Source organism: Leopardus geoffroyi, chromosome A1, assembly GCF_018350155.1.
Source record: "Leopardus geoffroyi isolate Oge1 chromosome A1, O.geoffroyi_Oge1_pat1.0, whole genome shotgun sequence".
In the NCBI taxonomy this organism is placed as follows: Eukaryota; Metazoa; Chordata; class Mammalia; order Carnivora; family Felidae; genus Leopardus; species Leopardus geoffroyi.
The window spans coordinates 89,637,799-89,662,262 of NC_059326.1; the positions used below are offsets into that span (position 1 = coordinate 89,637,799).

Below are 24,464 nucleotides of genomic sequence, written 5' to 3' on the forward strand. Positions count from 1 at the left end.
CAATTCTACACAAACTGATCCAGAAATGTGAAAGCAAGAAGATCCTTTCGAACTCATTCTATGTGGCCAACATCACTCTGATACCAAAACCAGATAAAACTAGTACCAAAAAAACTACAAATCAAATCCTTCATGAACAAAAATGCAAATTTTAACAAAATTTTAACAAATCAAATTCAACAATAGATTAAAAAGATAATGACCAAGTAAGACTTGCACTAGGAAATTCAAGGTTTGTTAAACATTCAAAATAATTTTTCAAAAAACTTTTTTAGAAAAGAAAATCATATACACAGATGTAAAAAAGCATATGACAAAATCAACATTTAAAAATCAGCATTTAATCAAATCAAATCCTGATTTTAAAAAAAAAGCTTGCTTGTAAGCTAAGAACAGAACTTCCTAAATCTTGAAGAAGGGTATGTATAAGAAGGTTAGTGGTAAGGGAATGAACACTTTCCTCCCAAGATCAGAAACAAAGCAAGATACGTCCACTATCACCACTCCCAATCAAAATTATGCTGGAAGTTTTAGCCTGTGCAATAAGAAAAAAAGTCGAAAGAAGTAATGTCATGGTTATCTGCAAATGGCACAATCATCATGCAAAATCCTAAGAATCTACAAAAATACCACCGATAAATGAGTTTAGCAAGGTTGTAGGATAAAGTATCAATATACAAGATATCTACTGTATTTTTATATACAGCAATGCATAATCAGGAACATATTTACAATAACATTTACATTAGTACCAAATTACAAAGTAGAGGAAAATATGACAAAAATATGTGTAGGACCAATATATTAAAAACTACAAAACACCCTGAAAGAAAGTAAAGAAGTCCTAAAGAAGCAGAGAGATATACGGTGTTCACAGATCAGAAGATTTAATGTTGTTAAGATATTAGATCTCCCCCAAATTGCTTTAGAGTCAACACAATCACAATCAAAATGCCAGCATGTCTGAAAATGGCAAATAGATTCTAAAATTTGCATGGAAATTCAAAGGCCTTATAAAATTCAAAACAACTTTGAAAAAGAAGCTGGAAGACTAAAACTACCTGATTTTAGAAATTATATAAAGAACTCTCAAAACTCAGTAATAACAATCCAATTTTCAAAACAGGAAAAACACCTAAATATGTCGACACTTCACCAAAGAAGACATACAGCTGGTAAATAATCATATGAAAAAATGCTCAACATCAGCATCATTAGGGAAATGAAAATTAAAACCGCTATGAGATACCACTACAAACCCAGAAGAGTGGCTAAAATTAAAAAGACTTGACAAGTGTTGGTGAGGATATGGATCAAAGATATCTAGTAAGAATGTAAAATGAGACAACCTCTTTGCAAAATAGTTTGAGGTTTTTAAAAAGTTAAACCTTACCTACCTTATGATCAATTTCATTCTTAGGTATTTGCCCAAGAAAAATGAAAGTTATATCCTCTATAAAGAAGTGTACATAAAGCTTTATTTGTAGAAATTATCAAGTATTTTCATCAACAAAGAAATGGGTAAAAAAATGCTGGCACATACAAATAATAGGATACTACTCAGTAATAAAAAGTATGAACTATTAAAAACCAACTGCATGGATGAATATCAAAATAAGTAGCAAAACTAAACAACAACAAAAAGTACATACTGTATTACTTCTTTTAAATAAAAATTCTACAAAATGTAAACCAATCCTATGGTTAAAGAAAACAGAACAGCGATTACCTGGGATTGGGGGAAGGGACAGAGAAATGAAGGAGGTAGAGAAAGGAATTACAAATTTAGGGGAATGATAGATATGTCCCTTGAATGTGGTGATGGTTTCAAGGATGTATAGATGTCCAAATATATCACATTATTCACTTTGCATACGTGCTGATTATTACATGTCAACTTAAATCAATACAGCTATGCAATAAAATCTATCTTGGTCTAAGAAAGTATTTTTCCTTACTGTGTAATAATTACAGTAGAAACTACATCATTTCCTATTTGTAAAACAAATTTATTTACTTTTCAGTTCATAAAACTAAAGCACACAGCTAATAGTCAATATAAATAAATAAAGCACTTAAAATATCACAAACTACTTATTGGGTACATGTCTTAACATATGTTTCAGCCTCAAGATAACACTTAACAAAAAAAGGTAGAAGGGTTTGAAAAATACATTTTTATACTTCAACTTAATAGGAAGGATACAAAATTAATTCTCAAGAAAGTAGGCAGAAAGAAAACCGAGAAGAAAGGATGAGGGGCTGGGTGGCTCAGTTGGTTAAGCATCCAACTCTTCATTTTGGCTCAGGTCATGATCTCATGGTTTGTGGGTTCAGACTCTGCACTGGACTCTGCACTGACAGTGCAGGGCCTGCTTGGGATTCTCTCTCTATTCCTGTCTCTCTGCCCCCACTCCTGTCTCTCTCTCAAAAATAAACATTAAAAAAAATTTTTAATCAAGTATAAGGAGTCATGTATTTAATAAATCAATCATACAAGATTTAAGGGAGAGGGAAAGGAGGAATCAGATCTCTACCATACACAGATAAGTAACACAAATAAATTTCTAAATGCCAAAAAACCAGAAAAGTAATGGAAGAGATTATTTCTAAAAATAACTCAAACCCAAGATTCCAAAAACTGTCAGGTTTGAGTACATTAAAATTTAAAACCTCTCTAATGTGGAGATGCCAACAAGTACAGCAGTCAAAGAGATAATATTCAGGGACACCCAGGTGGCTCAGTCAGGTAAGCACCCAACTCTTGATTTCGGCTCAGGTCATGATCTCGTGGTTGTGAGACTGAGCCCCACATAAGGCTCCGTGCACAGATCTGCATAGGGCTCCACGCTGGACATGGAGCCTACTTCAGATTCTATCCCTCTCCCTCGGCCACTCCCTGCATGAGTGCCCGCTCTCTCTCTTAAAAAAAAAAAAAAAAAAAAAAAAAAAAAACAACAAAGAGAGAGAGAGATAACATTCATTTATTCGGTCAACTTTCAGTGACTAGTATGCTAGTGTGGGGACAGAACAGTAAATATAAAGTCCTCAAGAAAAAAGGGTTATAAAAAAATGTTTATTTCAACAATAAAACATATGCAAATTTAAACAAAGTATTCACTTCTACTTATGCAAATAACAAAATAAGATTAGTATCCAATATTCACAAGGCTAAGAGGGTTGAGACACCTTCATTAATTATGGGGAAAAACACAACTATATTTTGAAACCAATCCTGAAATAGCTACTAAAAATTTTAAATGTGAATATCCTTTGCCCCATAACAATTCCTCAATTAGATTAAAACTCTACTGGTAGAACTATGTAACCTAAGAAATTAAGGTTCCTAATTTTTGAGAATAAAAGAGAGTCACCTTTTGAAATTCTGAGGATATCTATTTACTTCTCCATAAAATTGTACATATTCCTCTGCATCCAAAAATGTGCATTCAATTTTAAGCAGCTTTGTGACTTGAGAAATGCTGAGATTATCCTGACCTAAATTAAGAGCTGTGTTTTGAGAAGTAATTTCATTCTAACATATCCAGAATCCTTTATTTGTTAAATACTAAGAGACAGGGGGAATCTAACTAGTGTTCCCTCAAATCAGAGGGGCGATTAGCAAACTCTAGGGACCAGGTATAATTAACATCCCTATGAAGAAATCAAAATTGCTACCTCTACATTTGCAGATTTAGAGAAAGCAAGGAAGAAAACATCTTGACTTGAATCTTTAAAACTGACATTTTAGAAGAAAAGGGAATTATACTTATCTCCATTATTCCCAGATTCTGTATCTGTGAATTCCCCTATCCCCTCCAGTTTACTTGTAACTCCAAATGCAATTCTTGTATTTCTGTTACACTCATTCACAAACATGCACAGAGAAGCTAAACTGTAGTCACCCAGAACAGTTCCCAGATGAGGTCCAACAAGGTAACACTCTGGCTTCTCGCTCCACTTTTCACAATGTGAAGAAGTGTCTTCTTCATAATTTAGTGCTATATTTGTTTTTGCATATTTGTTTTTTGCGTATTTGTGCTTTTTGTGGGTGAATTTGAGATTTTAAATGGCCCCAAAGCATGGGGCTGAAATGCCAGCTGCAAGGCTGTGAGGTGTCTAGTGTTTGAGCTAAGTTTCCCTCAGGCATTCGTTAGTGTCCAAGAGTTCAAGGTTAATGAGTTGACAATATACATTAAATAAGGTGTCTTTAAACATAAACACACATAAAACAAGCTTATGTATTGACTAGTTGATGAAAAGTGTTGTGACTAGAGGTTCACAGGAACCTAACCATGTATCTCCTCTCGGAGCAATGCTTCAGTACTTGCTAATTCCATGCTCAAGGTGACCACATAGAGCATAACTACTGTGAATAACAAGAATCCACTGTAACTGGAAATGGTGGCCATTTGAAATTTTCCCCACTCACAACTCCTGATGAAGTTAAAGACCAGGATTTCGGGGTCACGGTAAGGTAAACTTCACAAAAGGAAGAGGACTGTGCTGTGAGAATGACAAATTGGATTAAGAAGAAGAAGAAGAAGAGAGACCCGATTAAATTACATGAAGGGCACTAAGGAGAACATTTGGCAGATTAAATCCATTGATAGTGCTTAATTTAAAAATAGCAAAGTTGATGGGGAAGGAAACGGCCTTAACAGGGCATGTGAGTTAACAAATGCAAGTTTCAATCCGTGAAGGAAAACACATCTGCAAAGGTACCCTCATCAAACTTTGGTGGGAAAGAATTCAGGTCTTAAATGCAAGGAAAGAATGTCGCTTGTTCAAATTAAAGAGATCTAGTTTTAAGTAAAAGAAGATTAGACCTGGAGGTAAAAAGCCTAGAACCTGAGAATGCAAAGACTGAGGCGAGTATTAGGAAAAAGGCAAAAGAACAAAGAAAGGTGAGAATATCAGGCTCAAAACAGAATGACAGTGGAGGTGGTGTGATGCAGATGAAGAAAGGGCTGAACTCAGGTAAGGGGACTCACAATAGTCTGTGCTCTACCACTAAGGAGCTCCACCATCTGGTTAACTGACCTTAATAAAAGGAAATGTTTGTTGCAAAGCTCAGTCAGTAACATCTGAACCGGTTACACCTTTTGCACTTTTCTAACTTCATTTTTTAAAGATTTTATTTTTAAGTAATCTCCACACCCAACATGGGGCTTGAACTCACAACTTCAAGATCAAGAGTCAAATGACTGAGCCAGCTAGGTGCCCTGTTAATAAATTTATTTTTATTATTATTAAAAAAAAAATTTTTAACGTTTATTTATTTCTGAGACAGAGAGAGACAGAGCGTGAGTGGGGGAGGGGCAGAGAGAGAGGGAAATACAGAATCAGAAGCAAGCTCCAGGTTCTGAGCTGTCAGCACAGAGCCTGATGCAGGGCTCGAACTCACAAACCGTGAGATCATGACCTGAGCCGAAGTCAGTCGCTCAACCGAGCCACCCAGGCGCCCCTAATAAATTTATTTTCAAATGAACATGCTTATAATTCAACACTGTTTAAAAATACCAAATCCCATCACCTGGTGTAACTACCATTATATCACATTCGTGTTAATATAAAAAAACAAACAAACAGGAAACAAAATTAAACTATACATGATTCCTTAATGTGATTTAAAAAAAAAAAAAAATTAAAAAATGATGGAACCATAGAACTTTTGTTTGCTATAAAAGATTTTCTAAAACTGATCTAAGATTAACAGAGATTCTAAAAACATTAAAGGTTACAAATCTTAGTTTTATTTATTTTATTTTTTTTATTTTTTTTTAACGTTTTTTTTTTTTTTTTTTTTTTTTTTGAGACAGAGAGAGACAGAGCATGAACAGGGGAGGGGCAGAGAGAGAGAGGGAGACACAGAATCGGAAGCAGGCTCCAGGCTCTGAGCCATCAACCCAGAGCCCGACGCGGGGCTCGAACTCACGGACCGTGAGATCGTGACCTGAGCTGAAGTCGGACGCTCAACCGACTGAGCCACCCAGGCGCCCCAACAAATCTTAGTTTTAACTGCATGTTTTGCTTTTAAACTTGATTGCCTACAATGAAAGTGAAATAGACCATCATTGTACATTTCCCCCATCCACTCATTACATACTTTTTCTATCAAAAGCTTGTATCATCTCCAAGGAAGATAAGTAAATGGTCAATAAATACATGCAAAGGTGCTCGATTTCATGAACCATCAAGGAAACCCTAATCAAAGCCACAATGCTTCTTTCATGCCCACTAAGATGGCTAAATCAAAAAGACATATGTAACAATTGTTGCCAAGGAGTGGAGAAATTGTAAACCTTGTACAAGGTGGTTTAGAATGTAGAATGATGCAGAAACTTTCAGAACAGTCTGGCAGTTACTCAAAAAGTTAAACATTTACCATATGATCTAGTAATTCCACTCCTAAGTACCTACCTGACAGAAATGAAAATGCCCACAAAGAAACTTGTACGCAAATGTTCACAGCAGTATTATTCTTAGAGCCAAAAAGTAGAAACAATCTGTGATGCTTTGATTTATAACAAAAAATATACATTTGATCTTCATCTCTGTTTCCAGAAAGGAGCTCCTAAAATCCTTGGAATTTCTGAAGTGATTAAAACAGTAAAGGTGTCTTTTATTACAGGTGCTCCTTTCAAGGACACCAGAGTTTAACCTTAAATGAGGTGACTTTTTTAATGCCCCCATAAATGGGGACTTGTTGCCAGGGACACCAAGCAGGATTAGAGAATTGAAATTTTCAGTCCCCACCAGCTCCCATCCCCAACCACCAGGATGAAGAGAGGGGGGAGAAGTTGTATCAATCACCAGATTTAATCAACCATGCCTAATGAAGCCTCTGAGGGAATCTGTTAACTATGGAGTTCTGAGCTTTCAAGAGTAGGGAACACAGGGAGGTATGGGGAAGGCGAGGAGTCTGGAAAGAGCATGGAAGTTTCTTACCTGTTCCCTACACCTTGCTCTATGGGATCTCTTCCATTGGCTGTTCCTGAGTTTTTATAATAAGCCAGTAATCTAGTAAGTAAACTCTTCTCCTGGTTCTGTGAGCTGATAATAGCAAATTAATTAAACCCAAGGAGAGGATGATCCTGGGAACCTCTGGATTTGTAGCTCCTCAACTGAAAGCACAAGATAACCTGGACTTGTGACTAGTGTCTGAAGTTGAGGGGAGCAGTTCCCTGGGACTGAACCCTTAACTTGTGGTACCCGACACTAGTGTCAGAATTGAGTTCAATTATAGGACACCCAGCTGAGGTGGTGTCACAGAATTGCTTTAAGTGTAGAAAACCGGCACATCCAGTGTTGAAGTAAAGTAGTATTGTAGTAGAGTACTGAGTAGACAAGACACACAGGAGTGTGTTTTTACACAGATAAATAAATACAATGATATCCACACATGGAACATTATTCAGCCACTAAAAGGAATGAAGTACTAATACATGCTACAACACGGATGAATCTTGAAAACATTATCCTAAGTATTAAGAAGGCAGTCACAAAGACCACAAGAAAATGTTTGGAACAGGCAAATCTATAGATGTAGAAAATAAACTACTGGCTACCTAGGGCTAGGGGACCGGAAGGAAATGGGAAGTGACTGCTAATGAGTATAGGGTTTCTTTTGGGGTGCTAAAAATGTTTTAAAAGTGAATGTGATAATGGTTGCACACCTGTGAATAAACGAAAACCCACTGACTGTGCACTTTAATGAATTATAGGATATGTGAATTATATCTCAATAAAACAGTTACATAAAAAAGTTTATAGCATAACAGAGAACCACAAAATAACATATGCAAAACAATTTGCATGTATACAATAATTAGATGAAAAAGTAACAGAAGATTCTATTCATAAGAAGAACCAGAAGGTAAAATACCTATGAATAAATCTACCAAGAAGTATATAGGACTTCTACAAAAAAACAAATGGAAAGGCATCCTATAGGGAAGCCTGGGTGGCTAAGTTGATTAAGCATCCGGCTTCAGGTCGTATTACAGTTTGTGAGTTTGAGACCCACATTGGGAACTGCACTGATAGCTCAGAGCCTGGAGCCTGCTTCGGATTCTGTGTCTCCCTCTCTTTCTGCCCCTCCCTGCTTGTGCTCTCTTTCTCAAAAATAAATAAGCAAACATTAAAAAAAAAAAAAAAAAAGTATCCTACAAATCACCCTAATTTATAAAACAACATGATCATGATAAAAATGCCAGGACCAGATAAGTTGATTCTGAATTTCATTATTGAAAAAAGTTGCCAACTATCATCTGTCAAAATTATAAACACATACACCCTTTTGACCTACATATACATTAGAAAGGATGCAAAACAATCTACAAGGTTATTCACTGTAGCAGTGGTTTGTCATAGACTGACCATCAATATAGTACTACTTAAATAAGTTACAGGGGTGCCTTGAGCCCTTCATCGGGCTACACACATGGAGCCTACTTGAGATTCTTTCTTTCTCTCTCTCGAAAATGGGAAGGGAGAGGGAGAGGGAAGGAGGGAGAGGGAAGGAGGGAGAGGGAGGGAAGGAAAGAAAGGGAAGGAGGGAGAGTGAGAGGGAAGGAGGGAGAGGGAAGGAGGGAAAGAGGGAGAGGGAAGGAGGGAAGGAGGGAGAGGGAAGGAGGGGAGGAAGAGGGAAGGAGGGAGAGGGAAGGAGGGAAGGAGGGAGAGGGAAGGAGGGAGGAAAAATTACAGTGATAAGAGAACTATCTATTATTTAGAATCTCTCCACAGTACAATGTTACATGGGAAAAAAAGCAAAGTGCAGAAATTTGTACATAATATACTATCTTTTGAATTAAAAATAAGGTGTAGGGGCACCTGGGTGGCTCGGTTGGTTAAGTGTCCTGACTTTGGTTCAGGTCATGATCTTACAGTTTGTAGGTTCAAACTCTGCGTTGGGCTCTGTGCTGACAGCTCAGAGCCTGGAGCCTGCTTCAGATTCTGTGTCTCCCTCTCTCTATGCCCCTCCCCTGCTCATGTTCTATCTCTCTCTGAGAGATATTTAATGAATACACATTAAAAAAATTTTTTTTTTAAATACGGTGTGGAATAAGAAACTATATTTGTATTTACATATGTATGGAAGGACTCCAGAGGTGTATAAAAGAAACTAATAACCCTGTGTATGAATGCATACGTGTGTGCATGCTGGGAGGTATAACGGGAAAAGGGGGATGAAAGGGAGACTTGCACTGTATACTTTATATTCTCCATGTCCCCTTTTCCTGTGATGTCCTTAACTCCACTTTCTCCTGGCTAATATCATTAACTCAGTAGTCAGCTATTCTAGGATGTTTTCCCTGATCCTGCCAAGCTGGCTAAGACCGTCTTAAAGAAAAGATAATATAATAGGTCAAGCTTTCTGTCCTGTATTTATCATGGTTTTATAATTATCTTCTTGTGGGAGTCTTCTATAGCCTGTAAGATTCCTGAAACCTTATGTCTCATCACCTTCCACATCAGAAGTCTCAGAGTAAATGAATAACATGTAAGTGATTTCCAGTAAGTTAGTGATGGCCTCAAAACTAGTATTCTGCATGTCCTGCCTCCACTTGAGTTTCCCTCCTCTCTTGTTTACCTGTCCCCACTCTAGACTTCCCTAGAGTAGACATCAGGGTCACCGAGAGGGTGGACAGCTGCACAAGCTGTTAACATTCTGAAAGCTACTTGACTCTGGAGTTACGCTTACCACAATTACCGAAAAGAGCTAAATGTAGTACTATCTTTAAAAAATTCAGAAGAACTTGGGACGCCTAGGTGGCTTTGTCAATAAAGCGTCCAACTTCAGCTCAGGTCATGATCTAACAGTTCATGAGTTCGAGCCCCATGCTGGGCTCTCTCTGCTGTCAGTGCAGAGCCTGCTTTGGATCCTCTGTTCCCTCTCTCTCTGCCCCCCACCCTCACTCATGCATGCTTTCTCTCTCTCAAAAATAAGCATTAAAAAAAAAAAAATCATACTGGCACAAAAACAGGCACTCAGACCAATGGAACAGAATACAGAACCCAAAAATAGACTCACAAACATATGGCCAACTAATCTTTGACAAAGCAGGAAAGAATATCCAATGGATAGACAGTCTTTTCAGTAAGTGGTGGCCAGTAAGTGCTGGCCAGTGACATGGAGAAAAATGAACCTGGACCACTTTCTTCCCCATACACAAAAATAAACTCAAAATGGATGAAAGACCTCAATGTAAGACAGGAAGCCATCAAAATCCTCGAGGAGAAAGCAGGCAAAAATCTCTCTGATCTTTGCTGCAGCAATTTCTTACTCAACACGTCTCCGGAGGCAAGGGAAACAGAAGCAAAAATGAACTATTGGGACCACATCAAAATAAAAGGCTTCTGCACAGCAAAGGAAACAATCAGCAAAATGAAAAGGCAACCGACAGAATGGGAGAAGATATTTGCAAATGACAAAAGGGTTACTATCCAAAATCTATAAAGAACTTATCACACTCAACACCCAAAAAACAAATAATCCAGTGAAGAAATTGGCAAAAGACATGAACAGACACTTCTTCAAAGAAGACATCCAGATGGCCAACTGACACATGAAAAAATGTTCAACATCACTCATGATTAGGGAAATACAAATCAAAACCACAGTGAGATGCCACCTCACACCTGTCAGAATGGCTCACATTAACAACTCAGGCAACAACAGATGTTGGCGAGGATGTGGAGAAAGAGGATCTCTTTTGTACTGCTGGTGGGAATGCAAACTGGTGCAGCCACTCTGGAAAACAATATGAAGGTTCCTCAAAAAATTAAAAATAGAACTACCCTACAATCCAGCAATTGCATTACTAGGTATTTATCCAAGGGATACAGGTGTGCTGTTTCAAAGGGACATATGCACCCCAATGTTTCTAGCAGCACTATCAACAATAGCCAAAGTATGGAAAGAGCCCAAATGTTCATCGATGGATGAATGGATAAAGAAGATGTATGTGTGTGTGTGTGTATGTATGTACGTACACACACACACACACACACACACACACACACACACACACACGGAGTATTACTCGGCAATCAAAAAGAATGAAATCTTGCCATTTGCAACTACGTGGATGGAACTAGAGGGTACTATGCTAAATGAAATTAGTCAGAGAAAGACAAATATCATAGGACTTCACTCATGAGGAATTTAAGATACAAAACAGAAGAACACAAGGGAAGGGAAGCAAAAGTAATATAAAAACAGGGAGGGGGAGAAAACAGAAAAGACTCTTAAATATGGAGAACAGACGGTTACTAGAGGGGTTGTGGGAGGGGGGATGTGGGCTAAATGGGTATGGGGCATTAAGGAATCTACTCCGGAAATCATTGTTGCACTATACGCTAACTTGGATGTTAATTTTAAAAAAATTTTTAAAAAAGAAAATCAGAAGAACCTGATCCAGAATTTGAGCAACACGGTCTACCACTCTTCATGGAAAAACATCAAGAAAGCTTACTCAAACTAGACTCAAACTCAACTGAAGCCTTCAAAATGTCAGAAAATGTCACAAACTAGAAAAGGCTAATGTGTGACCCTACAGCTAAAGGCACCTGATTTATAGATCATTTAAAAACTACCAAGGAGGACCCCCCGCCCTCCATGGCCCCTGCACCCACTCTCCTGGGTGCCCAGCAGGCAAAGGTGCTGGAGGACATGCTGTGGGAGCAGTCTGAGCCACTGCCCTAGCTGGCCACCATCTGCCAGTTCAAGTGGTTACCTCCAACTGGTGCTGGAGCAGGAGCACGTGGCCAACACCAAAGAGTATGACTGGATAAAAAAACCTGAACTTTGGTTTTGCCAAACTGAAGGCACTTGTGCTATTTCTTCCCCAGGGCAGGAAGCACAGCAAAGCTGATATCCTTAAAGGTACAACTGAATACATGTAAGTTCCCAGTGATATTTTCAAAAGAGCCAAAGACTCAGAAGAAAATCCAGATCACCAGAACTATAGCAACAATACTTCTGAACCACATATATCCTTGGCTAGAAATCTATCCAGAAACAACACCCAATATGCCAGCTGTGTTGTGGGCTTGAAGAATGAGGAGGAAAGGCCCGGGGCAGATGGTAGCAGTGGTGAGTCAGCATACACTTAGTCGCCAGAGCATGATGTCTAGGACTGGAGAGATCTCCCCAACCGGGAGTCTGGACAGATTCTTAGAAGTGGAAGTCCTGAGTCACAGGCTTCCCCAAGTATGCGAAGTGAAAAGGCCAGACCAGGCCTACCTCCTAGAGACACATGCAGTCTTGAAAGTTTAAAAAAAAAAAAAAAAAAAAAAAAAAAAAAAAAAAGACTCCCAAGGAGTCCAGACCTAAGTTCCTATATCCTGGAAGGTTCCTTAGTGTGATTCTGGTCAGTATATCTCTCCCTACCTGCACTGCCGCCTCAAGGGCCTGGAACAAGTACCTGTTCTGGGCTACAGATGTACCTCAAAAGCAGGCACAGTGCTGCCACAACAAAATGGAAGAACAAGAGGAACATGAAAGTTGTTTGTTATCTGCAGATTCTTTACGCAGAATTTAAAAATTTGTATATATCTGAATTTCAGCTTTCTGTAACAACAAAATAATTTGCTGTTGACCAACCACCCTACTGAAGGAAAGAAAAACTAGATGAAAACTGGGTACAAAACACAAAAATGAATTTGAAAGCACCAGAGAACTACCAAGGCAGCAAAGAGATGAGAGACAAAGAGCTCAGAAGAGAAGTACCAGGTAGGACAGGTCCCACATTACCTTTGGCAAAATATGCAGAATCACAAGCAGCTAAGGCAAGTAGATGAGGCGAAAGCAGAGAGGCTGAGGTGCTAAGCAAAGCTTTACTCCCTCTTCCACCGCTGGGGAAACAACACAGGAATTCGGGAACCATCACAGAAGACCCTGCTAAATCATCAAGATTCTAGTTAGGATCTATAAATGGTGGGGGGGGGGGGGGGGGGGGGTGCCTGGATGGCTCAGTTGGTTAAGCTCAGGTCATGATCTCACAATTTGTGAGTTCAAGCCCCGCATAGGGCTCCCATGCTGACAGCGCAGAGCCTGCTTGGGACTCTCTTTCTCCTGCTATCTCCTTCTGCCCCTCCCCTGCTCATGCTCATACTTCCTCTCAAAAATAAATAAATAAACCTAAAAAAAAAAAAAAAAGAAGATCTATAAATGTAGTAAGTATGACCTGCAATAAGCCAACCCAATGAACACCACACAAAAACAGATAAATCCTTGATTAGATTATGGTCAGCTGCTCCTACCGTGACTACCTGCCCAAGGACAAAAGTAAATCCACCCGTAAGGAAAAAGAACACCATCCAGACTATCAAATTATTCTACCATTTCATACAATTTCCAGAACTCAATGAAAATCACCAAAGTGGGGTGACTGGGTGGCTCAAGTAAGTGTCTGACTCTTCATTTTGGTTCAGGTCATGATCTCACAGCTGTGAGATCAAGCTCTGCAGCAGGATTCACGTGGAGCCTCCTTAAGATTCGCTCTCTGCCCCTCCCCCGCTCATGTGCATAGGCACACTCTCTCCCTCTTTCTGAAAGAAAGAAAGAGAGAGAGAAGAAAGAAAGAAAGAAAGAAAGAAAGAAAGAAAGAAAGAAAGAAAGAAGAAAGAGAGAAAATTACCAAAGTATTGAAAACCAAAAGAAAAACAACAAAACAGAACTCCCAGGAGATTTGGATACTGGAGTTATCAGACACAATCTTAAAAAAAAACTATGATGGGGGCACCAGGGGGCTTGGCTGGTTGAGCAATCAACTTCAGCTCAGGTCATAACCTTGCAGTTCATGGGTCTGAGCCCTACATCAGACCCCCTGCTGTCAGCACAGAGCCCACTTTGGAGCCTCTGTCCTCCTCTGCCCCTCTCCCACTTGCACTGTCTCAAAAATAAACAAACATTGGAAAAAAAAAAAAAAACAAACCTATGATGGACTTGCATTTTAGGCAAGAAAGAGTGACACATACTAGATTTACCCTCCTACATAAAACAACTAAAAACCAAACAAATATATGAAAAATTGAGTTTCAGACATTAGACATCAAGTAGCACGGGACTATAATCATTGACAGATGGGACATAGACAACGTGAGCCTTTGTGACAGTTGTGCCTGGATGGCTTCCTTACAGTGGTGTGGGGAGATGGAACCCAGGTGGAGTCTGGTGGTCTATGTGAATTGAGATGAAGCTGTCAGTCCAGGGACATCAAGGTGGCTACAGTTCACAGGGCAAAGTGCCAGAGAGAGCTACACAGATAGAAAGCTCTAAAGATCTGAAGATCCTCCTGAGTCTTCAGCTGAGTAATGATCGGCAAATACATATGAACAGAATCTGAGACCAGAGATGGGGGAGGACAAACAGAAAAGGGCAGAGGAAACAAACCTTAGATAGATCACACAGGACCAGGAATAGTTTGTGTTCCTATCAGATGGAAAATTTCATAATTCAGAGAATTTAGAAAGGTAGTACTTAAAGCAGACCTTGAGAAAAATCAAACTGTTTCCAAATAATTCAACTGCATCCCAGAACAAAGCTCAGGAGTATTTACAGGAATACAAAACCATCAAGCACCCAAAAAAGTAAAATTCACAATGCAATGTGACTAATACAAAATTACCAGACATGCAAAAGGAGAGAAAGAAAAAGAGCAATGGGTAGAGGGAAAGTGAAAAGGAATCATAACCAATCCAATCTATCTAAAAAGATAGAATTAGCAAATAAGGACATTAAAAGTTATTTTAACTGTATTACATACCCTCAAAAAGGTAGAGGCAAAATGTTAAGTAAAGGCATGGAAGATTAAAAAAAAAAACAACACACTTTTAACTTCTAGTTATGAAAAATACACTATTACTGGATGAGATTAACAGCAAATTAGATATTGTAAAAATTAATGAAATTAAAGACAGCAATAAAAACTGTCTAAAAGAAAAAAAAGGAACAAAGTAATAAACAGGATTAGTGAGCTATAAGGCAACTTCAAGATACAAGTACAGTAAAACCTTGGATTCTGAGTAACTTCTTCTCTTAGTGTTCCACAAGTAAACATTTCTTTTTTTAAAAAAAATTTTTAATGTTTATTCATTTTTTGAGAGAGAAGAGAGAGCATGAGTGGGAGAGGGGCAGAGAGAAAGAGGGAGACACAGAATCCAAAGCGGGCTCCAGGTTCTGAGCTATCAGCACAGAGCCTGACATGGGGCCCAAACTCATGAACCACAAGTTCATGACCTAGCCGAAGTCAGAGCTTAACTGACTGAGCCACCCACGTGCACCGATGAGCAAACATTTCTAGCACATTTTAACTTTAAAAACGAGCCATGTCTTGCAATAAGAGTAGTATATGACGCTGAACGTCACATGATCACAACTGAGCCAATGGTTCTTCTTTCTCTCTCTCATTGCAGGATTGTGGGTGATCCTCTCCCATGGCTGTGGTGCTTGCAGAAATCAGTGATTTCTTTTAGAATGTTGGAAGGGCACTAGTGTATTTTTTGTCACTTCAAAGCACCTATGGACAGTCCTTTTCCACAAAAGAGTAAGCTTAGGAATTCTTTGCTTCATTCTAGGTCAGGCTGCCTGCAGGGACCCTTTCCTCTGTCTTATTGCCAGTTACATTAACTACAGTATATAACAAGAGTTTATTAATACTGTACTGTAGTAAACATCCATGAGAGCACATACAATGGCTCCCATGCAGAAAAAGGTTGAAAAGAAAGGCTGTAAGAAGATGATTACAGTGGAAGTTAAGAAGAACATCATGGAGGGACGCCTTGGGTGGCTCAGCCGGCTGAGCGACCAACTTCAGCTCAGGTCATGATCTCACGGTTTGTGAGTTCGAGCCCCACATCAGGTTCTGTGCTGACAGCTCAGAGCCTGGAGCCTGCTTCTGATTCTGTGTCTCCCTCTCTCTCTGCCCCTCCCCCACTCATGCTCTGTCTCTGTCTCAGAAGTAAACATTTAAAACAAAAAAAAGCAAATCATCCAGACACATGAATGAGGTATGAGGGTGGCCGAAATTGAAAGATTTTGTAAGAAGTCTATATGTGCATCTCATCTGTAGAGAAGGAGGAGAAAAGGCGGAGGAATCCCTCACTTCAAATGAGATTAGGGAGATGTGTAAAATGTGGGAAACAGCCCAAAATTTTGTAAAAAAGCACCACCTGAATAGGGCTGTGGCAGTGCAAGTGATGAATCTGTTTCACAATAATACAATATTCCATTTCTGAGAAATCCTCAATGACAAAAGCCAAGTGTCATTGGATAGGTTCCTTGTTAAAGCTGCACCAAAAGAAAAAGATTCCATTGAGCCAATGAGTAACAGTGATTCTGTTAGGGATACTGGAAGTCGTCCTACACAATAACCCTCCTCTCTCATCTACCTCACATCAGTCATGAAGGTTTTCAAAGGTAAGTGCAGGTTAATTTGTTTATTTTTCTTTATAATTTTGTATTTTATTATTTTGTATCATATTACAGTATTGTAATCATTTTTATATGCATATTTTTCGTTGTGGAACAAATCATCTGAGTTTCCATTATTTCTTATGTGGAAATTTGCTTTGATAGACAAGTGCTTTCTTTGGATTACATGAATGTTTCTGGAACGAATTATAGTCACAAACCAAGGTTTTACTGTAACTGTATTCCAAAAAAGATGGGGAGTGGAGGGGAGAATATAAAAAATTACTTAAAGAGTAGCCTAAACTCTTTCAAATTTTCTGAAAACTATTAACCTACAGATCCAAGAGGTTCAACAAAACCTAAGCACAAGAAAAAAAAAGACACCAAAATACATCATAATCATAATCTTAAAGCATAATCTTTAATTTAAATTTTTTTTTTTCAACGTTTATTTATTTTTGGGACAGAGAGAGACAGAGCATGAACGGGGGAGGGGCAGAGAGAGAGGGAGACACAGAATCAGAAACAGGCTCCAGGCTCTGAGCCATCAGCCCAGAGCCTGATGTGGGGCTCGAACCCACGGACCGCGAGATCGTGACCTGGCTGAAGTCGGACGCTTAACCGACTGTGCCACCCAGGCGCCCCTCTTAAAGCATAATCTTAAAGCATAATCATAATCTTAAAGCAGCCACAGAAAAGGGACATACATAAAAGAGGCAAGGGTAAGAACAACAGCAGACTGCTCATCAAAAACAATGCAAGCACAAAGATGGAACAGGATCTTTAAAGTACTTCAAGATGAAAACTGTTAACCCAGAATTCTATACCCAGAAAAATTATCTTACAAAAAAGAAGGCAAAATAAAAAGACTTTTCAAACATGAAACCTGAACAAACCAGCAAGCATACCTCCACCACAGGAAATAATAACGGGAAGTCCTTCAATCAGACAGAAAATGAGAACAGAAAAAAACTTGCCTATACACAAAGAATCAAGAACACTGGAAATAGTAAGTACATGGGTAAATAAAAACAACTTTTCCTAATACTTCAGTGTTTAAAGCAAAAATAACAATATATTGTGAGATTTATAACACATATAAGGAAAATATATGACAGCAACAGCACAAACACCAGGAGAAAAGAAACAAGTAGACTGTTAAAACTCTCATACTAAATATGAAGTAATAGAATATAACTTGATATACTTTATATTATTAACCCTAAAGAATTAGACATTATTAAACAAAGAATTATAGCTTACTAGTCAACAAGGAGATAAAATGCAATTTTACAAAAAATACTGAGTTAATTCAAAATGAAAAAGGCAACAAAAAAAGATTATGAAAATGGAAAATAAATCACATGACAACAGATTTAAGCCCAACTAAAAGAACTGAAAAGAGAGAAACCAGCTAGCATCCACTGGAAGCACCTGAGAACATCATCACAGCTGGGAGGAGTTTAGTGCAACTCAATTATGACAGCAAAGTGTCCACAATAAGTCAAAAAAGCAGTCTGGACCCCAGGAATTCCAAAAACTGGCCAGCCAAGGCCTCCCACTGGGGGGGGAGGGGCAGGGGGGACACGGACACTCTCTAAAAATGAGAGCAGGGAACAGAATCAGAAAGTTTCACTCTGCAAAAACCAGAAGAGGAAGCTCTAAAGTTAGAAAAACAATCCTGAATTACACCTTCTAAAAGTTCAGAAAAATGAAGTTTAAATAAAAATGAACAGAAAAGTTATATGGTCAAATCTCATAGAAGCTATTAAGTTTTTTTAAAAGTTACCAGAATAACTAAACTCCCTATGGACAAGGAAAGCATACCACAAACATGCTCAAAAAACTACTTATAATTTCAAACGGAGCTAAAAATTTGACATTAAGAAATGATAAAAAAAAATAAATAAGAATTAGAAAAACTCAGTAAAGGAAAACTAAACTACCAAGAACTTAATGATGAATAACCACAAAAAGAGTATGCTTTTACAAAAAGAGGAAATTTTTAAAAATCACAAATAAATGAAGAACTAAGGGTTCAGAATCAATTGTTTTGTTATACACCAGCAATGAACAATTGGAATTTGACATTAAAAACAGCAATATCATTAGCACCCCAAAAATGAAATACAGTAAAATCTTGATTTGTGAGCATAATTTGTTCCAGAAACATGCTTATAATCCAAAGCATTCATATATCAGTGAATTTCAAGAACCCTTGTCTCAGTTGTGATCATGTGAGATTCGGCATCACGAAGGACTCATATTGCAAGCCACTGCTCATTTAATCAAGTTAAAATTTATTAGAAACGTTGTTCATCTTGCAGAACACTCACAGAACAAGTTACTCACAAAGGTTTTACTGTACTTATGTACAGATCTAATAAAATATACACATGACCTGTATGAGGAAAACTAAAACTTTGATGAAAGAAATCAAAGAATTAAATAAATGGTAGATATTCCATGTTCAGCAATAGGAAGACTAAATATTATCAAGATGTCAGCTCTTCTCAACTTGACCTATAGATTCAATGCAATCTCAACTGAAAGTACAGCAAGTTATTTTGTAGATGTTGACAAACTAATTTTAAAGCCTTATATGCAGAGGCAAAAGATCACAAAATAATCAACACAAAATTGAAGGAAAAGAAGCTGGAGGATTGATGCTAGCTGCCTTCAAGACTTACTCTAAAGCTACAATCATCAAGACAGTGTGGTACTGGCAAAAGAATAGACAGATCAACAGAACCCCAATACATTCATACAGTCAACTGATCTTTGACAAAAGAACAAAGACAATACAATGGAGAAAAGTTTTTCCAACAGATGCGCAGGAGTAACTGGATATCCACAAGCAAAAAAAAAAAAAAAAAAAAAAAAAAAAAAGTAGATACCTCACACTCTTTATAAAAATGAATTCAAAATGGATCACAGACTTAAATGTAAAACACAAAACCATAAAAATCCTGGAAGATAGCACAGAAGAAAATCTATTGCGATTTGGGTTTGCAATGACTTTTTAGCTATAACACCAAAAGCACAATCCATGAAAGAAATAATAAGCTGGACTTCATTAGAATTAATAACTTCTGTTCTGTGAAAGCCACTGTCAAGAGAATGAAAAAACAGGTCATAGACCGGGAGAAGGCATTTGCAAAGACCTATTTGGTAAAGGACTGTCAATCAAATACACAAAGAACTCTTAAAATTCAACAATAAGGAAACAACCCAATTTAAAACTGGGCAAAAGAGGGGCGCCTGGGTGGCGTAGTCGGTTAAGCGTCCGACTTCAGCCAGGTCACGATCTCGCGGTCCGTGAGTTCGAGCCCCGCGTCAGGCTCTGGGCTGATGGCTCAGAGCCTGGAGCCTGTTTCCGATTCTGTGTCTCCCTCTCTCTCTGCCCCTCCCCCGTTCATGCTCTGTCTCTCTCTGTCCCAAAAATAAATAAACGTTAAATTTTGAAAAAAATAAAAAAAATAAAAAAAAATAAAACTGGGGAAAAGAGGGCACCTAGGTGGCTCAGTTAAGTTAAACATCCAACTTTGCCTCAGGTCATGATCTCATGGTTCATTAATTCAAGCCCCACATCGGGCTCTGTTCTGAGAGTGGAGATCCCACTTCGGATCCTCTGTCTCCCTCTCTCTCTGCCTCTCTCCGACTAGTGCTCACTCTCTCTCTCAAAAATAAACATTAAAAGATTTTTTTAGCATATAAGCATAAGAAGAGTTATGCTCTTAATCATATGTCATCAGGGAAATGAAAATTAAAAATAGTAACAATGAGATACCACTACACATACCATTTAGAATGGTCAACATCCAGAACACTGACAACATCAAATGCTGGAAAGGATGTGGAGCAATAGGAAGTCTCATTCATTGCTAGTGGGAATGCAAAATGATATAGACATTTTGGAAGAGTTTAGCAGTTTCTTACAAAACTAAACATATTCTTACCATATGATCCAGCAATTGTACTCCCTGGCATTTACCCAAAGGAGTTGAAAACTTACATCCACACAAAAACCTGCACATGGATGTTTATAGCAGCTTTATTCATAACTGCCAAAACTTGGAACAACAAAGATGTCCTTCCGTAGATGAACGGATAAATAAACTGTAGTAAACCCAGACAATGGAATATTATTTAGCACTAAAAAGAAATGAACTATCAAGCCATGAAAAGACATGGAGGAACTTAAATGCATATTATTAAGTGAAAGAAGCCAATCTTTAAGGCTACATACATACTATATGATTCCAACTATGTGACATTCTGGAAAAGGAAAAAACTATGGAGGCAGTAAAAAGATCACAGGTTGCCAGGGTTCAAGGAGAGGGAAAGGAGGATGAATTGGCAGTGCACCAAAGTCTTTTAGAGCAGTAAAAATATTCTCTATGACTCATAATGGTGGATACACTCCATTATATATTTGTCTAAACCCGTAAAATGTACAACACCAAGAGTGAACCCTAATGTAAAGTATGGACTTTTGGGTGATCACATGTCACTGCAAGTTCATCAACTGTAATAAATGCATCATTCTGGTAGAGGATGTTGATAGTCAGGAGGTGGAGGGAGTCGTGCACTATACTTTGTCAAATTTGCTGTGAACCTAAAACTGCTCTAAAAATTAAAGTCATTAAAAAAACAAAAATCTAGATCAGTGGCTGCCAGGGGCTGGAAGTCAGGAGGTCTGCTTAAAAAAGGTTCATGGGGAAGTTTTTTGGGGGTGATAAAGCTCATATTGTAACTGTGGTCGTGGTTATACAACTGTGTATTTATTTTAAAAGCTGTACAACAGTAAAGTGAATTTTATGGTATTTTTATTTTACTGTAAATTATACCTTAATTTTTTTTAAGTTTTAAAATGATTCAAGAGACCAATATGCAAATTCAGAGAATAAATCTCTGAAAAAACACAAAGGAATTGGAATAATAAAAAAATATTATCCAAACTATACTGAAATGGTTTTCTTTAAAAATAATGTATAGTTTGAAATTTTTTTTCTCTATATACTGTACTTGAGAATATCAAGATAGAACAACCAACACCAAGATATATTCCAGTAAAATTACAGGTAACAAAAAAAAAAAAAAAAAAAAAAAAAAAATCCTTTGGGTATCTAGGCAAAAAGAGCAACTAACTAATAAAAGAAAGAAAATTATACTGGCATCAAGGCCATAGCAAAACTGAAGTAACATACATAAAATATTTAAAGAAAAAATGTGAGCCACCAATTTTACATTCAGCCAAACTGACTTTCAAATATAAAGGACACAAACTGTTATCAACATGCAAGAAATACAGAAAATACTGCTCCCATGAGCCCTTTCTAAAAGGAAACATCTAGAGAACAAGCTTCCAGAAAACCGAAATGATTAGGAATAAACGAACTGGTGGGAGGCACTGAATATATACTTACCTACACAACAAAGTCTAAATGGGGAATTATGCAGGTTAAATGGGAAGGCTGATAGTATATAATGACTACATACTCTATCTAACAGTATAGACAGAAAACAACTACTTAATGGGAGTGAGGAGGGAAACGGGGATAATATTCCAAGCAGTTTTACCCGCTTTCGGTACTCATATTAGTAGTAGTATTTTTAGTACTGTTATTCTGAGACTGCAATGTAATATGGGATAAACCAAATAAGTAATTACGGGATATTCAAATTCCATCATCCCATGTCCCTGAGAACTAGGACACCCAGTATTAAAGGAGATACACATGTAATTACAGAAAAGGTTAACTAAAATCCCTGTTATTCTGATTCTGAATCAAAAGTCTCAATATATTTTTATATTTTAACTGTAAATATACACATATATTTTTAAAAAATTTTATAATAAGTATGTATATATCATATAAGTATATATCTTTCAATCATAAACGTGTACAACTATACATATATGAAAAGCTATGATGCATATAGTCTTATTTCACAGCTCTGTCCAGTGAAAAGACCTAGAAACAGTGACCAACCCAATAGTAACAAGCATCTGTAGCAACAGATATTTTGGTCTTGAAATATCATTTCCAACTTAAAAAAAAAAAAAAGATTTCTTGGAAAAAATTATAAATTCCAGGTTTGAGGCAGTAAATACACAAGATGAGTCAAGAAAATCTTATTATATCAGATAGCAAGGAAACTACCAAAGACAGGGTTGTATCAAAAACTCATAAATCCTTTAAGAAGCTCTCCCACTGGCCGACAACAGGGCAATTTAAGCATCAAAATAAAAGTAATAATCACAATCCACAACATATGTTTGAAACTAAAATGTTTAGATATCGTAGTTAATAATGACACTTTAAAAAAACCTAATTAGTCACCATCAAAGAATGATAGGTTATACTGAAAACTGGTAAATAAAAGGAAACAAGCTTTCTTTTCTAATTAATCAGTAAGTGTGGGAAAGCATGTCTTTGTAGATGTAGCTCACTTAATGAAAAAAGATGACAGAATTAGAGTATCACTATTTTGCTTAGATATACATAATTTACTATTAAAACTATAAGGAAACAAAGGAAGTGATTAAAAGAAAATAATGGTTACTTTTGAGAGCACAGAGGTGGTTATAATTGGCTGTGGCAAAGGAAGGGGCTCTGGGGTAGGTGAAAAAGTTCTAATTCTTGACCTGGATAGTGGTTACAAGGCTATTGACCTTATAATAATTCATTAATAGATTTGTCTGTGTGGTTTTCTTTATCTGTGTTTCATTTTACAATAAAAAAGGTTTTCTTTAAGAAGTAAATGATGAATAGCTGTTTGGCTTATCTGGTTAATACCAAATGGCAAAAGGAACTCACCACCCATCCCGCTGGAACCAGAGGAGTAACTGTGGGTCCAGGATTCAATGACCTCAGGTCCCTAGAACTCTGCATCACAGAATCTTAAGGAACTGGTGCTAAAGCATATACATGAACTGTCTTTGCATGAACTGAATTCAGGCCTTGACAATTTCTACATGTAGGAGCTTATGTACTCAAGACTGCTAAGACAAAAAGTGACCTTTCTGATAGAGGCTTTATTACAAGGTCCTGTTCCATAGACCAATTTCAACCAACAGTTTATCCTCCGTGTTACTTGGTAAAGATACGACTATTTGTTAAGAAAGTTACTTCACAGGAATCCTTTCTTCCTTCCTATCTTGTATACAGATTTCTTACCAAAGCTCAGAGTAAGCAGAAAACAATGATTCAAAGTTGTCAAGTAGTTCTCAACATAAGGTAAAGGGGGGGGGGGGGGGGGAAGAGTGAGGTAGTAGGAGGAAAGAGTGGAAGAGAATCCTCTTAACCTCAGAGATATAATCTCACTGACCAAAGTGAGTACTTTTTAGTTTATCCTGGTATTGTAAGAAAATGGAAACTTCCCTACATGCAAAGGACTTATAATTCAAAAACCACTAACACAGGCTGAAAAAAAGAGAAAAATACAGTTAAATACCAATCATGAGGAAATTAAAAGGGAAAAGCAAGAAAGGGTGACTGCCTGAGCTTTAAAGGTAACTGGTAAATCAGACAGCATGTTTCCCTTTGGGCTTACCTGATCCAGAAAGCCATATCTGACACAAGAGGGAGAAATTTTACTCTCTACCACACCTACTCTATGAAACTGAACACCCCTTACTTACCACCAGCACTCTAAAGAGAGAGGGAAACCAAGAGAGACTTGCGTGGGTACCCAGGGAGAGTGTTTAGGTTTACTGAATAGGTTCATAGAGATTTTGAGCTGACAAGGAAAGAATACTACTATCATTACTTTCTTTTTGCTTCCTGTAAATATTTTCCTGCCTAGTCTTGGCAATTATATTTTGTCTATTAGTTACTTATATTGGTGCACTCCGTTCTTCTCACTCCCTAATATGCCATAAGCTTCAGAATGCAGGGACTGTGTTTTTTTCCATCCTATGTATCTTCCATATACCTAGTACAGCACCTGGCAAGATGTTATACACATAGCATGTGTTCAGTATGTTTGCTGCATTAAATTAAAAAAAAAAAAAAAATTAAGGACAGTCAGGAAAAAG

General features: G+C 37.6%; 1 protein-coding gene and 1 pseudogene across 3 annotated transcripts in view; one reads left to right on the forward strand and one right to left on the reverse strand.

Moving 5' to 3' along the window:
- The window catches only part of CNOT6 (CCR4-NOT transcription complex subunit 6), a 76,816-nt gene that overhangs the window by 28,519 nt on the left and 23,833 nt on the right, over positions 1-24,464 (reverse strand). The window lies entirely within an intron of this gene.
- On the forward strand, positions 11,348-12,928 carry LOC123601365 (annotated as a pseudogene).